Below are 14,588 nucleotides of genomic sequence, written 5' to 3' on the forward strand. Positions count from 1 at the left end.
AAGTCCCTAGCAAGTCTCCAGGTTGAGAATAGCCTGGTTAAATAAGAAGGGTTATAATAGTTGGACAAGCATATAAGAGGATCAAGAACCAAAAAAGAGGGGTATGGTCACTGAAGAGAGTAGATATAGCTGTATAGCTTCAAGGTTCTGAATGACCTTCACTGATTTGGGAGAGGGAGGTGAAATCATTGAAACCTCAGCTAAGATGTATGTGCAATGGGTGAATGCCATTTGAAGTAGCTGAGGGATTAGGTGCACCAAGACTGGGATAAGAGGATAGCATAGAAACCAATTGGAGTACATCCTTATTTAAAATAGTGTGTATGGCACTAGTCTGCTCCTCCCAGAATAACACATGAATTTTGGGCTGCAACTGGACATTTTAAGAGGATGGACAAACATCCAGGTGGTTAGCATAGGATTTCTTTCATCTTTCTCTGAAGCAGAAACAGGATAATGAATCAAAGGAGTTGCAATGCAACCGTTCTTAGGCTATAACGAAGACACAGTAGGATGAAGGCAAGAGAGGAAAGTATCAGAAGAATAAGCTGAAAATTTCCTGCTGCTGAGTTTGGCTAGAAATGAACTTATTAACTATAGGTCATGAATATCATAAAGTACTTGAAAACTAAATAACAAGACACTGTTGTAGTTCTGAAAGGAAGCAATGGAAGTGATGTTCTGGCAGGCACTTCCACTGGCTTTGACAGGCTGTTTTAATGCCAGCAGAAGTTAGAATTTCTGACTGGGGATGTAATCAGAGCAATGTTTTACTGAGTTTTTCACAGAACAAAAATTAATAGGATAAAAATGCACTAAGATTGTCCTGATGTTCTGGACACATCCTGTCAAATCTTGAAAATGTCTTGATCCACTGAGCATCATGGATGATACAGGTTTGATAGTTTGGGCCAGGAGAAGTACTAGAATAGAGCTGTTGCACTGATGTGACTTTTATTTTTTAAAGTTGCATCAATTTAAAGCCATTGCAGTGTTAATAGGGCTGTAGATAGAATAGCAGAGTATTCCTTTTTGTAAATCCTGTCGTTCTTCTGTTTTCCTCTCCTATCTTTATCCCCTTACTAAACTCAGAATTGCCTTGGCAGAAGAGCTCATCCTGCCTCCCTATTTATTGTTGTTACTACACTGCAGAAAGATGGGTGTATTGCTGTAGTATGAAGTGTGTATGTGAGAGAGGGAGTTTCTGCTCCAGATAGCTTGTGCTCTGCAGAGGTCAGAGTCAAGTGCTTCTCCTGTCTCTGATCTGTCAGTACACTGATACACTTCTAAAAGCACTTCCTCATAAAAATTCTTAGGCTTTACCACGTTTAACCTTTTGTTCTGGTGCTTGGAGAATTATTGTCAAGCCCTACTGGGTATCTGAAGGATAAAAATGGTGGTGGTGTTTTAGTCTGGTGAAGTTCTTGATATAGTAAAATTGTTAGAAATTTATTACTTGGATATCAGTGAGGAAATCAGAATTTCATCTTTCAGAGGACTCTCAGGATTCTTTCAATAGGTGGTCTGGTCCAGTGTTCCCATTTGCCTCAGGTCAAGTCATATTCGCAGAGGTGTTGTGTCCAGCTAATGTGCTGTGTCTCAGGCAGTGTTCTGCACTGTGGGAGAAGTCTGTTGGCATTTATTCCAGGAGTGGAGAACACAACAGGGTCCTTGCACTGGAGTGGAGCATAGGGTAAATTGTAGAGGATAGTAAACACACTTGAACTACTGCTCTGGAGCAGTAAAGGAGAGGGGGAAAAAAAAAGAGGTGTTTTTGAAAAAATTAGTTGGTTTGTTTGAAGGGAAAAGCAAACCTCTCAGGTTATAATTGGTTGAGTTGTTTTTTTTTTTTTTAATGGCTTTTGTTCATCCTTACTCTTTTGAGTCAGGAGATGTGTTCCCAGACGCTTAAATGTCCTACCGGAAGTGCTGAGTTGATCTGTGGAGTATTTGAAAGATTTTTGACATGTCTTGGAAATTGATGACCGCTCTACTTTTGTGAATAGGCACAGTTTCTTGTATATATATGTGTTAGAGCATTATCTATCTTCAGCCACTGTAGATCCACGAGTTATTGTAGGATCGCTATGTGCACAACTGTGGTAAAAAGTGCAGTTTTTACTGTACGTCTCTGTTAGGGAATGCCACTGGCTGAAATGTTAGGCTCCAGTTGAGGAGTTTTTCCTCTTTTTGCCAGGGCATAATGTAGAGAGACTAGGTGAGATAATTCAGTACATGTACGTGAGACTTGTCACATTGCTGAAACATTTTACCAGTTTTTATACTTTAGTAAAACTAAGAGAAATTCAGGTCAAACCCAAAGCAGAGCTATACTTGATCATCCAACCATCAAATAGGAAAAAAATTATTTTTAATCAAGGAATACATCTGACAGTACAGCTTATGGGTCTCCTGCTCTGTGTCCCATGGTATCAAAACCTCAACAGATCTAAGTTCTGCCTTATGTAATAAAGCATGTTTGTGCATAAGTTCAAACTGTTTAGTATGTATCCTATATTGTTTGTCCATCATGAAAGGGTGGGTGAGTCAATTTAAATAAAAAAAACATCTCTCCTTGCCTACCTTTACTGTCAAAATGGGATGCCAACTCTGCAATAGGCCCTTTTGTTTAGATGGTTTGCTTGGATCTGCCTATGTGATTGGATTTATCAGCGAAAGGCCTGAATTACATAGTTATTGATCTATTTATTTTTTTAGTTTTGAGAGAAGGCTTTCCATATTTCCATTAATTTTGAAGTTTTCTACAAGGGGGCATTGTAAAAGTAAGAAAGTAAGTCAAGTCTCGATGATGCAATGGAGTGTAGGTCCAGACCTAATCTTTTTGTGTTCAACCCAGGTGTCCTTCAAAGTTTACATAGGAACCTGCTTTTGTCATTCCTGTCACAAGAAAACAAGAAGTTCTAGGAGTTCCATGAGAGTCAGATTTTGTAATATTGCAACCCCAGTTATAGGAATTAGTTTTAATAATTTACATAAGAATGAATTTTGAACCTTTGATTTTTTAAAATTGTTTTTATTTTTTCATTATTTTATTTTTCCTAGTGATTCAACAGAACCAAGTTCAGTGTTTTGCTCACACCGCAAACTTCCCAGTGCTCAAATGTACACCGACCTTTAACTTTTGGGCATACTTTTATATGTAAAATAGGATGATTTGATTACAGAGCCTTCCCTGAAGGCAGAGGCTCTTTCTCTTCCTGGTTTTTTTGGACACATATATTTCTTCTGGTATGATAGGTATAAATGTCCTTGATGTTCACAAACATATAGCTGGTGGGCATTATAACAAGTCTGAGCTTGCTGAGAGAAGTCTGTAAAAGTAAGAATGTTTTCCGATGTGGATAATAAAATACTTTCCTGTTCCTTTATATAGTTTTAACAGACGTTCAGGGTTCCAGTTCCTCTTAACCTGCTTTCCAGATTTCTTTGGAAATCAAACTTAAAGTTGTGAGAGCACAGCTGACTTGAGTCCAGATTCTGCAGCTTGTAAACAATCAAAGCTGGTCAGGACTTGCAGTTGTTCACAGAGTTAAAGAATATGGAAGCCTATTATTTGAGATGCTTTTGCCATCAAAGCTTGGATTCATCTCTCTAGGACTAGTAATGGAAGATTTAATGACATTTCTCTTTTGATCTTGCTCTGTGAGATCTGTGACAGCCAGAGTTCCAGTTGTCAGGACTTTCAGTTTGTTTCATTTTTTGTTTTAAAAAGGATTGGTTTATTTTATTAACTCCTAGTAGAAAAACTTTGCATGTGCTGGCAGATAAAGTTAATACTGGTCAATCCTAACATAAGAAAGTAACATGACCTTAAGTGGAGCATTGACAAGTGTATAAAGACAATATGTAATTTTCTGGTTCTTTTCCTCTCACTCTCATTCTTCATCCAGTTTTGCGTGAAGATGATAACAAGACATGAACTTAAGTGAAACTAAGGCTTTTTGTCTTGCTAAGTCTTCCTGTAGTTATTGCATTTGACTTTTCTGTATTTGGGTAGACTGTAGTCTCAGCTAGAGTGCTTGACTTGGTCACCATCTGATATTTTAGCAGGAGTTTCTGCTAACTTTTCTCACTTCAGCATTATCCAGAAAACTTCTGTGTGTCAGTGTTTTTCAGGCTTTTTCTATTTTTTTGTAGCTTGGACGATTTAAAAAAATCTCTTCCACACAGTTCCACCTCGAATGGTGACTTGTAGGACCATCAGGTATCATGTATATCACACCTATTAGTGGCTAAGATAAAGTCTGCGCTGTTACACCCTAGAAGTGGCTTTGGTCACCTTCTCATTCAGAGCTTGGAATCTGAAATATTTTTGAGAGTTTTGTTTAAATAACTGTTGGAAAAGAGGCTTTATCCTTTTAGTCCCTTCTTAGGCAGAGGGGTCCCTACTAGCTTTTGAACAAGATTTGTCCAAGAAAATGAAGCAACTTAGTAGAAGAAAATAAATAAACCTAGCGCATCTTAAATGGACTGCATTCTAAAGAAAATGTTTTTTATCCACACCACCTACATATATGTTAACATACAGAATTAGTCCTAACCTGCCAAAAGAAGAAAATGCACAACACCTTTCAAAGATGCAAATTGACAATTAACAAAACAATAGAGTTCTAGCCTTCCTTTGCTGAGGTGCAAATTGATAATCAGATTGAAATGAAAAACTGGTGGCTTCTGTGTAAGATTTAGCTTGAGATGAAGGCTCCCTATGGAAGGAGGGGAGGGAAAGGGACAAAGTACTGCAACCAGTTCACAACCAGGAAAAACCTGTGTAAGAAGTACTGGGATATCAAGCCGTACCACTTGACATTAAGCTGTACAACTGGGACATCAACTGTATAGTTTCCACTGTGTTAATTGTGACAAGAATAGTAATGAGAAAGGAATGGTAAAATTTAGTTATGTTGTGGAATTACAGAGGACAGAATCTGTGGGGTAATGCCCTCTTTTGTTCCTGTGCATATCCTATGCTCTACAGTGATGATGATGAGGATACTGCAAACCCTGTGTGATAATTTTTTTCACATACTTTTGGCAGTCTCATCTTCACTTTGCCCATTAAACTTCCTCCCTTATGTTTACCTGAATGTTTTGCATACCTCTGAGCTGCTGCAGGTAGCTACCAGTTTTTTTTATCCCAGTTTACCTCAGATATCTTTTATCTTTCCAAATATGAAGTTTGACATAATGATTTCTACATTCATTCGAGAGCAGATAAATAATGAGAACCACCATCATCTTTTCTAATAGTGCCCTGTGCTTGGAAGATGGCAAAACAGGCTTTTATACTGCGGGAAACAAAATCAAGGATGTGAGGAGTTGGAGATTTGCTTGGAAGTTGTAATTTGGATGCAAAGTTTGAAGAAATGGTTGTATACTTTGTTCTGTATTTTCCTACCATCTGACTTGTGTGTGTTCTGTGCTTTTGGCCAACTCCAATGAAATTGGTGCCTTAAATCGTGTCCCTTTGTGGCCTATAGCATTTCTGCTGCTGCATACTTACTAATGTTGCTGGGTTTTAATGGGATTTTTGCTTATTTTGATTTTAGTTTACCAATGACTGGTTGCCAATGCTATTTATCTAATCTCTCTTGAAAGATCTACATTCTAGCATGTGTATGTTAATTTTAATTTTGTTCTTCTGAATTCTTTTCACTTGAAGTTTTGTTACTACGGGAGCTGAATTTTACAAGTAGAAGAGTAATTTAAGGATAAGACCTTTTTAATAATCTGAATAATTTGTGGTATTTGACAAATATATAGATGTATAGTCTGGGATTTTTAAGACTGGAGTATTTGAGACTTTGTTAATTTGAATCCAAGCTGTATGATTAGATGTCCTAGATATCTTGGAAAGTTTTAGCAATAATTATACAATTTTAATGAATTTGTTGCTCTTGAAAATGTTGAGTTGACAGCTGCTTAGGATGAAGTCCTGGATAGTTGCAGTACATGATAGGTAGGGGACTGGAGAGCTCTGAGCATGCTGTGTACTACTCAGCTCACTCTCTCAAAAAAAAAAGTTGAAGACCACTCTCTAAATGAGCAGCTGAGCCTTCCCTTCCCATCAACAGAGTGACTGAGATTTTATTTTGTGGACAGCTGTTTAGTAGCAGATACTTGACATCTTCCTCTCATTTGTGGTCAGCATATGTCAATGCACTGTGTCAGTTCACTGAGTAAGTCAGTCCACTAGGATGATTATCACAGCCCTTGTCACGTGAGGAGTAATGGAGAAAATTTGGATGCTGACACTGGCAGTGACAGTACTCTTAAGCCTGTATTCAGGGGATGTATTAATCCTTCTTTCAGGCATCAAGATTTAGCACCTCTTACATATTTTGATTAGCACTGAATAGGAGATTTTTATCCTTAGTGCTGTAGTGGCTTGTTGCATTTAGATACCATTTATTATGAACTAGATCCTGACATTGAATATTATCTGACTTCTCTGAAAGCCAACCCCTCTTGAGTGAATGTGGTGTTTTGACAAGTAAATAATAGTGTATGGTGCCCTATGAACGTGTTGTAACCTGCTCCACATAAGTTTTCTTCGGCTTCATGCATGTATTTAAAGAGTGTTGTATGCAAGGCATGTAAGGATGGAAAAGTTTGTTTATGCATTCAGTGATTTCTTCTTGGGCAAGTTTCGTGTTAATATTGTGCTACACAACATTTTATTATCCTGTCTCTGGTACAAAGGGGTATGTAATCTGAAGTTCGGGGAGTGGACTTCGTTTTCAAATAAAAGTCACTAAGGCCAGTACTTTTGTCCGTTTTCATGTCTTGTGAAGCCTGTGTGATTTCTAACACTTTCTTTTTGTTAATTTTTTTTCCCATGCTATTCATGTTTGCTGCTGGGCAGCGCAAATCAATCTTTTCTAAGTACTCTTTATGCAGAAATCTAGATGTATTAAGACAGTTATTACCTAGTCAGTGGTAGTCAGAAACCAAAAAGGGCAGGGGGGGAATATCTAGTCAGTATGGCTGAACTGTGGTTGGGATCACAGGGCTCCTTGCCCTGTGCACCTTGGCTCTTGATTGCAGTCATGCTTTTGGTTTTGTTGGTAAGTTGACTTTTTTTAATTTATTTTTCTATTTTTAAAATAAAGGCTACTTTAGTATTCTGTCTAATTAATGTGCTTTTCAGTGTCTATTTTGTGTGCTTTGAACATTCATTTCCCTTAGCTTACATTTCCCCTCTGGTTTTCAATAAATCTTGGTGGACCTTTGTATCCTGCCGTCTTTTCTGTTCTTTTCCCCTAGAGTGTTAATTCCTACCCCCGAATATCTGTAAAATCAGCATTTTATTTTTTCCCTCCCAAGCAGCTATTGCCATCAGCTCTTATAAAATAATGGCTTTAGATGTGTCCCTTACAGTACATTGACCCCTCTGTCTGATTTATCATTAGTTTCCAGAGATTTGTTCCAGGCTTGAGCTAATTCCTTCCCCCCAGGGTCTCAAGTTAAAAACCACACTGATACCCACTTACTTGTTCTTTTGTACCTGGAATATTAATCATTGCCACCAGCCTCCCTGACACACGGGAGGCATTCCACTATGGTTAACAGTTCACTGAGTGTTTTCCCCTGGCTTCTGTTACAACATTCAAGCTTCTTAAACTTATTTCTAAGCTTATTTCCTATCTTGCTACTGTTATATCTTATGTTTTGCCCTCAGTGCCCACTCTTACTTAGTGAAAAAGCAGCATTTGTGTCCCCCAGGTCCTTGCCTATTACTTTCTACTTCTGCTTCACACAGTTAGAAGGGGGTGTGCTGACAGTCTGGGCCGAAGATATGGCCATTTGCAGTGGAACTTGGGCTCTATCTAACAGCGTAGGAATATTTGTAGGTTATGGTTTTATGAGGCTTGGAACTGTTCCTATGTGTAATTAAGACTACTGAAAGAGGATAACCTTATGAGTGCTACAGCATGGGTCAGTCCCTGGAAAGTGTTGCATCTTGGGTTGTAAGTTTTCTGTGTTTGAATGTACTGGTCTTAGTGTGGCACGTGTTTGGAAGTAACAGGAAGAAGATATGGTCACTGGCAAGGCACTTATCACAGCGATGTCTTCTAAGTTACCTTTTCTAGGCACTGTGAAAGCTATGTTGCCTCTTGAAACTTAAAATCATAAATATCAACTAGTGCTTTGGAGATAATTCCCATGCCAGGGTGCATTTATTAAAGTCTTGTTTCTTCTTAAAATTGCAGTCACCTCTTTCTAGGAAAAGGACGGAAAAGGCTGCTGTGCAGACCCTGTTCCCTCATAGCTGAGGCTCATCGATACTCTATTATTTTCTTGTTGCTACAGTGCAGTCTGGCAAACAGGTACAAACTGCTGCTTAAAATATGATTGCAAACATGGTGTACCCACATATCTCACTCTCAAGACAATAGCAGCTGTCAGTGCTTGCTACTTCTGAAAATTAACACCCCAGCAAACTAAATGCACCCAGACCTGTTTTGAATTTCAGCCCTCCTGATATTAAAATGTTACGTTGACAGCATAAAAATCTTGACACTGAATTGCGTGATTCAGAATTGCTTTGCACAGCTGCTGGAGTAGTTTAGTAACCATTGATCATACAAATAAAGTGCATGAACATCTATGCATGTGAAGCAAAGAAGCAAAGAATAATGAAATGTATGATCTCTGTTGCCTCTTGTTTGCAAACCTGATGCTGATTAAATTCAGTTGTAATCTACAAGGATCCACAGGCACATTAGCTGACAGAGGTAGTATGTAACACCAGTACAGACAATACACATTTTGAAAGGAAAACATGAAGTCTTTACTCATCACAATGTTTATTGAATTACAGACTTGGGGCTTTAGTATAGCATACAGCTTGCTCCTTGCCTCTGCCTGGTGTCAGAAGAACATGCTACTTCTGATGTCTGGAGTAAATTTGCCCAAGACCAAAGTATATATGTCTTGGAAATGTTTTTAATTTCTTGCCAGGACCTTGTGTATAAAGACTTCGTTTACAAGGCAGAAGCAGCTACAAATAGTATGTTGTAGTATGGTTAACAAATGATATCAAGATCTGTGGAAAAGTCGTACCGTCACATTTTCAGATCTGCTTGCCAGATTGGGGGCATACATGGGGGTAAGGCACTGCTAGTCATCCCTTTGCACTCATGCCTGGTAACCTTGTTTTTTTTATGCCTGAAGTCTCAAATACCTGGAGAGATATGTATAATAGGCCAGGGTTTGTTTGTTTTGTTGTTTTGTGGGGGGATTTTTTGAGTGCTTAGTCTAAAAAAAAAGTAGATCTAAGATTGATTTATAAATGTTAAGGTGAAAACAAAGTGCATCTTGATGTTTTTGTTTTACTTTAGGCCTTAAGTAGTGCTTATACCAGCTTTCCCCAGAAACAGGAGGGATAGAGACCTAATAAAAATGTAATGCAAGCTGAATTCTGTTGTATTGACAGATGTCTAAGAGATAGAGCTTTAAAAGAAGTGCAGATGCAATGGCTTATGTGCTAAAACATCAACAATAGTCTTGTAGTATGTACAGCATTACCAGCCATTGCTGTGCAGTAGTTGCCAAAGCGGTGGCAGCCACTTAGCTACATACTATCTGCCCTTAAGTAGCAGTAATAACCTTACTGTCCCTACTTGGGCTAATTTACCTGGTGTTGCTGAGTGCCATGTTGTGGAGCATTTTTTAGCTACAGGGCAGATGGACCTGTTTTGGTGTTTGTGTGTCTTTTGGGTTTTTTGCTGTTTCTTTAAAAAACATGTTTGTCAGGGTTTTGTGCCACTTACCACCAAGGACTCCTCTTTTTCTGGCTCATGGCTAATGGTACCAGGCAAGCAGCATGCTACAAGCAGCATCTTGTATCTTTCCCTGTGGGTTGGGAGGGTCATTGCTGGTGGTGAAGTGTGGTTGCTGTGGGTGACAGCCAGTTTCACAGATGACAGCTGCCTTCTACTCCCTGCTTGGGGCTCACTGCATTGAAGTCACAAGGTGTGTAATGGTAGTATGGAAACCAGGTGCCGTGGTGACAGTGTTGCTGACAAGGAACCAGTATTTCAGCTGTGCTTTAAGGGCCAGTTTTCAGTTGCTGCTAGCAGGAGGGGTGTGATGAGCAGCAGCTGTATGGTGGTGGAAGAGCAGAGGAAAATATCCCAATATACTCTATTACTATAAATCCTTCAGACAAAGAGGTCATTTGAGGCTTTGGAGGACAGAGTAGCTGTTTCCTCTCTTTCTCTTTTCTGTGCATTAACTGCTTTTCATTTGATTTGAGCTTCTGGGAGCACCCGTGGTCAGGCACCTGAGTGACTGGGTTCTCTCCTTCCTCAACACAGTTGCCTGTTTTCTTGACTGGAAACCTCACCCATCACATTTCTGCTTTGAAACTGTTGTCTTCTGGGCAGATGAAGGAGTGCAGCGCTGCCAGCTGGCTTGGGTCCCCTCCTGCCCATCGATGCTGTTGCAGATACCTTGCGGGGCATGGAGGGAGGTGTGGGTGGTGTGATGCCGAGCCAGGCAAGCTCCAAGGCCGCGTGCCTGAAGCAGGACTGGGCTGTGTTGGCCAGAATGGCTCAGGGCAGGCTGCAAGGAACCATATTTTGGGCCCCACAGTAGCACTGACACCTAATAATTTTGGCATTGTTTGGGACCATGTACATTTATAATTAGAGTCTTACTGCAGGGTCTGTGCTGCAGAGAGAGAGATTTACAAATAACTTCAAGGGGCGGAAAGTCTACTGGAAAGCTGCAGTATCTGCCTATTTTGGTTAACTGATTCAGCTTTGCGAGGTCATTTAGGGTGGATTGATATGTTCTCATTCTCCGTATGTGCGGCAGCGCAAGGATCCTGCAGATTGCAATAAACGGGGAAAGGGAAGGAGCAGATTGTCCTACCGGAAAGTAAAAGACTCTTTCAGGATTGTGTAGGTTGTGTAATTTGAAGATCAACATTGCTTATGGTGAACAGATGGAGAGGATGATTAGAAGCTACAAGTGCCCTCCTGTGCTATAGGCCCAATGTCAGATAAACTACCTCTACAGAAAATTATCACTTTCTGAAATTCTAGGACAACTGTAGGTTGCATTCTATGAAATTGAAAGAGAAAACTGGTGTGAGGAGGAGGAAAAGATCTAGACTGTTAACTGTGTGAGACTGCAAACTGCCTCTCGGGAAGCTCAGATGCAAGGTGGGTTTAGTGTCTGTGAGTGCTCAGCATTGTTTTTGTGGAACTGTGCAAGAGGAAATTCCCATTATTTAAGTCCCAGAGTTCACTGTAGCTATCATTAGTACAAACCAGGGTGATTTTCCCCTCTGTGAGGTCACGCTAACTTGCCTCATGGGGTCTAACAGTGCAGTATTTATTGTACACCAGAGCACACATACTAAAACCTGACCAAATGATACATTTTGTCACATTGGCTGTAGCAAAAATGTGTCTTGAGAACTTCTGGTTGAGAGCAGTAGACCAGTACATGTAATACTGCAACGTAGTGTGTAGTATTTAAGGTTGGTTGTGTGAATGTCAGTGTTGTAAAGCAATGGACAGTGATTAGGTAATAAATGGTGAGTATGCATGGAGTTTATGCATCTTCTTCCAGCTGGGAATGAAACATCTTCCTCTGGGCTTAGCTGGCAAAACTACCTATGTCACAAAGATCCCAGTTAGAATCAATACTGTGATAACTGTGAGGGCATACGATGGCAGGCTGGAAAATCCAGTAACTGGGTAAGTAAGCACTAGTGTCTGACCAGTGCTTTGCAGGCAAAACAGTGTCAGAGCAAGAAAGCGCAGCAGAGTGTTTTAATGGGGCTCTTTCTGCTCATTCTTTAGGTACCGGGATTAAAGTTCTGCTCAGTAAATAGATAGAAAAAATAGCTGAAATTAGGAAAAGGGGATTAAAAAAAAAAGTGTATTTTCTCATGGTTACACCAAACTGAACTACAGCTTGTAAGAAGGAAGAATTTGGTCATACTCATGATTAAATCAGTAGGAATTATGCCGAGTGAGCTAGGAGAGAAGATGGCCAAGCCATTCGCCTACCTGTCCGGCACCAATGGAAAGCAGTCCTTTCTCCAGCCCTAGGAACAGAAGCCCTTCTGGGCACCCATCAGCAGCTTAATGAGCCATGTGTAGCATAGGGCCAAAAGCAACATCTGCTCTAATCCTGCCTTCTTAAAACATCAAGGTGTGGTCATCTCTGCAAGATCTTCTTAGCAGGAGAACCTCTGTTCGGGCTCCAGATATTTGTGCACATGTGCTCTGACCCACAAATGGCTCATGCATGGTAGGTGCTATTTAAAATGTTTTTTAGCAGTGGGCAAGAAGCTGGAAGTGTTGGTACACATACCATGTACTTAAAAGTAAAAGGTAAATGAACATTTTAACTGCTGGTACCCCTGAAAAGTTTATTCTTGATGGTGATAAACATAATGGTGAGAATATGCTACCAAAGGAGAAAAGGGCAATGGCCAGAATATGGCTGCATATTGTTCTGCTTTTTCAGTATGTGTGTTCGTATGTGTGTAAACATACCTTACAGAATCAGAATTTGCAGCAATATGGAAGATGTTACCAACACGTGTATATAATGTATGGTATTACACACAGAAACTGTTTGTTAAATGAACGCAAAGATTGTGAAGTCAGGCACTCAAAGTGTACGAAATGTCAGAATTAGATTTGTCTGCACAACCTTAATTCAGCCCCTTTGTGCATATGCACATTATGATACTATCTTTAATTACATGATTGCATATCAGACCACTGAAATGATGGTGCTGACAGAACGAGAAGATATTCAATTTTTTTTTTTAATCCTTATTGTTTGTATGGCCCTGTGGCCAGCATATTCTGCACACTTTCAAACCCTCTCTTAAATACTGCACGTTCATAATATTATTGATATAATAAATACCTATGAAAATCAAAAGCTTCCTATGGACTTCTCTACGATGTTCATTACTGCTACATCTATATTGTAAAGATGTTTTTTGATTCTTACAACATCCACCTTGTTGGGATCTTATCCATTTTACAGATAAGAGAAAAAGTTTATGAAGGGGAAGAAAACAGTCCAATTCACCAAAATCCTACTTATGTAGTTAACAGGCAACCTAAATCCTGGAGGCAATCCAGTTTATTTAAATCAGTTAATTCTGTATATTTATTTGTCTGGGAAGTTTCTGGGTCACCTGAAAGTGTTTGAACCCACATATCCCAGAGAAGTGCCCTTGCCACCTGGCTTAGGAGAACCCTGACAAAAAACACTTTCTACCCTTCTGAAGTGAAGCTACTGTGCATGCAGGAGACAACAACCACATGGCAAGTCAGGCACCAAGCTGGCTTGGGAGTAGGCTAGTAAGAGGGACTGGGCTTTCAGTGGAGTGGTTGATCACAGGTAGATACAGTTAGCCTTTTTGTTTAGTTTTTCCATTATGGTAACTGAAGAGAAGGTATCCAGCTTAAGCAGCAAGGCTCCTCTCTGAAGGCCTCTGTTCAGTTAGTAGAGAGAGGGAAATGAAGAGTTTTGTTTGGCTAGACTTCTCCCTACAAGTCTTCAGAGGTACTCCTCTGAAGTCAGATCTGACTTTTCAAAGTGTTGTACTCACTTTATTATAGCTGTTTGCATCTTTTAAATATAGCATCGGTTAACTGCAAAATATGGCATCCACAAGTATATGTTCAGGTGTACCAGGTCAGAAAGTGGGGCATGTACAACTAAGGGCTTCCTGTAAAGACTTTGGATTCCTGCAAAACTGTTCTTCTTTTGGCTTGCAAATTTGAGGCCTTCAAATCTCATGTTGCAGTACCTAAAATGAAAGAGTTAATGGTCCAGCAGGCAACTTTGTCTTTAAGTATGCAACTCATGTTCATTCCCAGAGCTGGCTGTTCTTGGGTGATATCCTTCTAGAAAAAAAAATAAATTGGAATGTGATCATGTAATTAGAGAGTATCGCAATGCATATGCACAAACACTGAATCTTAGCTCATGCATTCAATGGCTAAATTGGGAATGATTGTACAATCTTAATTACAAAATACTATACTTATATATAATACTTAATACTTGAATGCTCACTTATATTCAGCCTGTTTTAACCAGAGTTTTATAATGTAAAGCTGAAAAATAACATTATCCTGTAGAGCACCAACGCCTTTTCCCTCTCACTTAGGTCATCAGAGAGCTGTCATTTACAGATAGTAGGCAGCACTGCCACCTGAGCTGGTGGAGTAATTGCTGGTAATAGGCTATTAGTGGTGCACGCACTGTCCATTAAGAGGTGTTTCCGCTAAGTACTTGAGAACAGCAACAGATGGGTTGAGTCAGTCAGAAGTCCAGCAGTTACTCCAGGTTGTTGGGGTAGTGTCCTCTGGTAGTGCTGATGTGTTCCGTGGGGCATTCTAACTTATTTTTGTCTTTCTCATTTTCACTTATGCTTCTGCTCTCTCTTTTTTCCTTTTTTTTTTTTTTTTTTCCCCTTTTAATCAGTGCTCCTTTTTCTGTGCTTTAGCTCTTTACATTGAATCAGGTTGCTTCACCAGTCTTTACAGTTTGGAAGCAGAAAAGCATGAGGTTTCACA

At 39.7% G+C, this 14,588-nt stretch overlaps 1 protein-coding gene across 9 annotated transcripts in view; it reads left to right on the plus strand.

Moving 5' to 3' along the window:
- SOX5 (SRY-box transcription factor 5) overlaps nt 1-14,588 on the plus strand; it is a 650,561-nt gene that overhangs the window by 138,224 nt on the left and 497,749 nt on the right. Inside the window, exon 1 of one of the 9 annotated variants that reach the window (XM_062616813.1) lies at nt 1,671-1,693. The exons of 7 other annotated variants lie outside the window; for them this stretch is intronic. The gene's annotated coding sequence lies outside the window, so the exon portion shown is untranslated. Of the gene's footprint in view, nt 1-1,670; nt 1,694-8,880; nt 8,945-14,588 lie in introns of those variants that run through there. One more of the 9 variants, XM_062616814.1, reaches the window with a different exon arrangement.

The sequence above is a fragment of the Pezoporus occidentalis genome, unplaced genomic scaffold, assembly GCF_034315485.1.
Source record: "Pezoporus occidentalis ecotype Australia unplaced genomic scaffold, CSIRO_AGI_Poc_V1 ctg19, whole genome shotgun sequence".
In the NCBI taxonomy this organism is placed as follows: domain Eukaryota; kingdom Metazoa; phylum Chordata; class Aves; order Psittaciformes; family Psittacidae; genus Pezoporus; species Pezoporus occidentalis.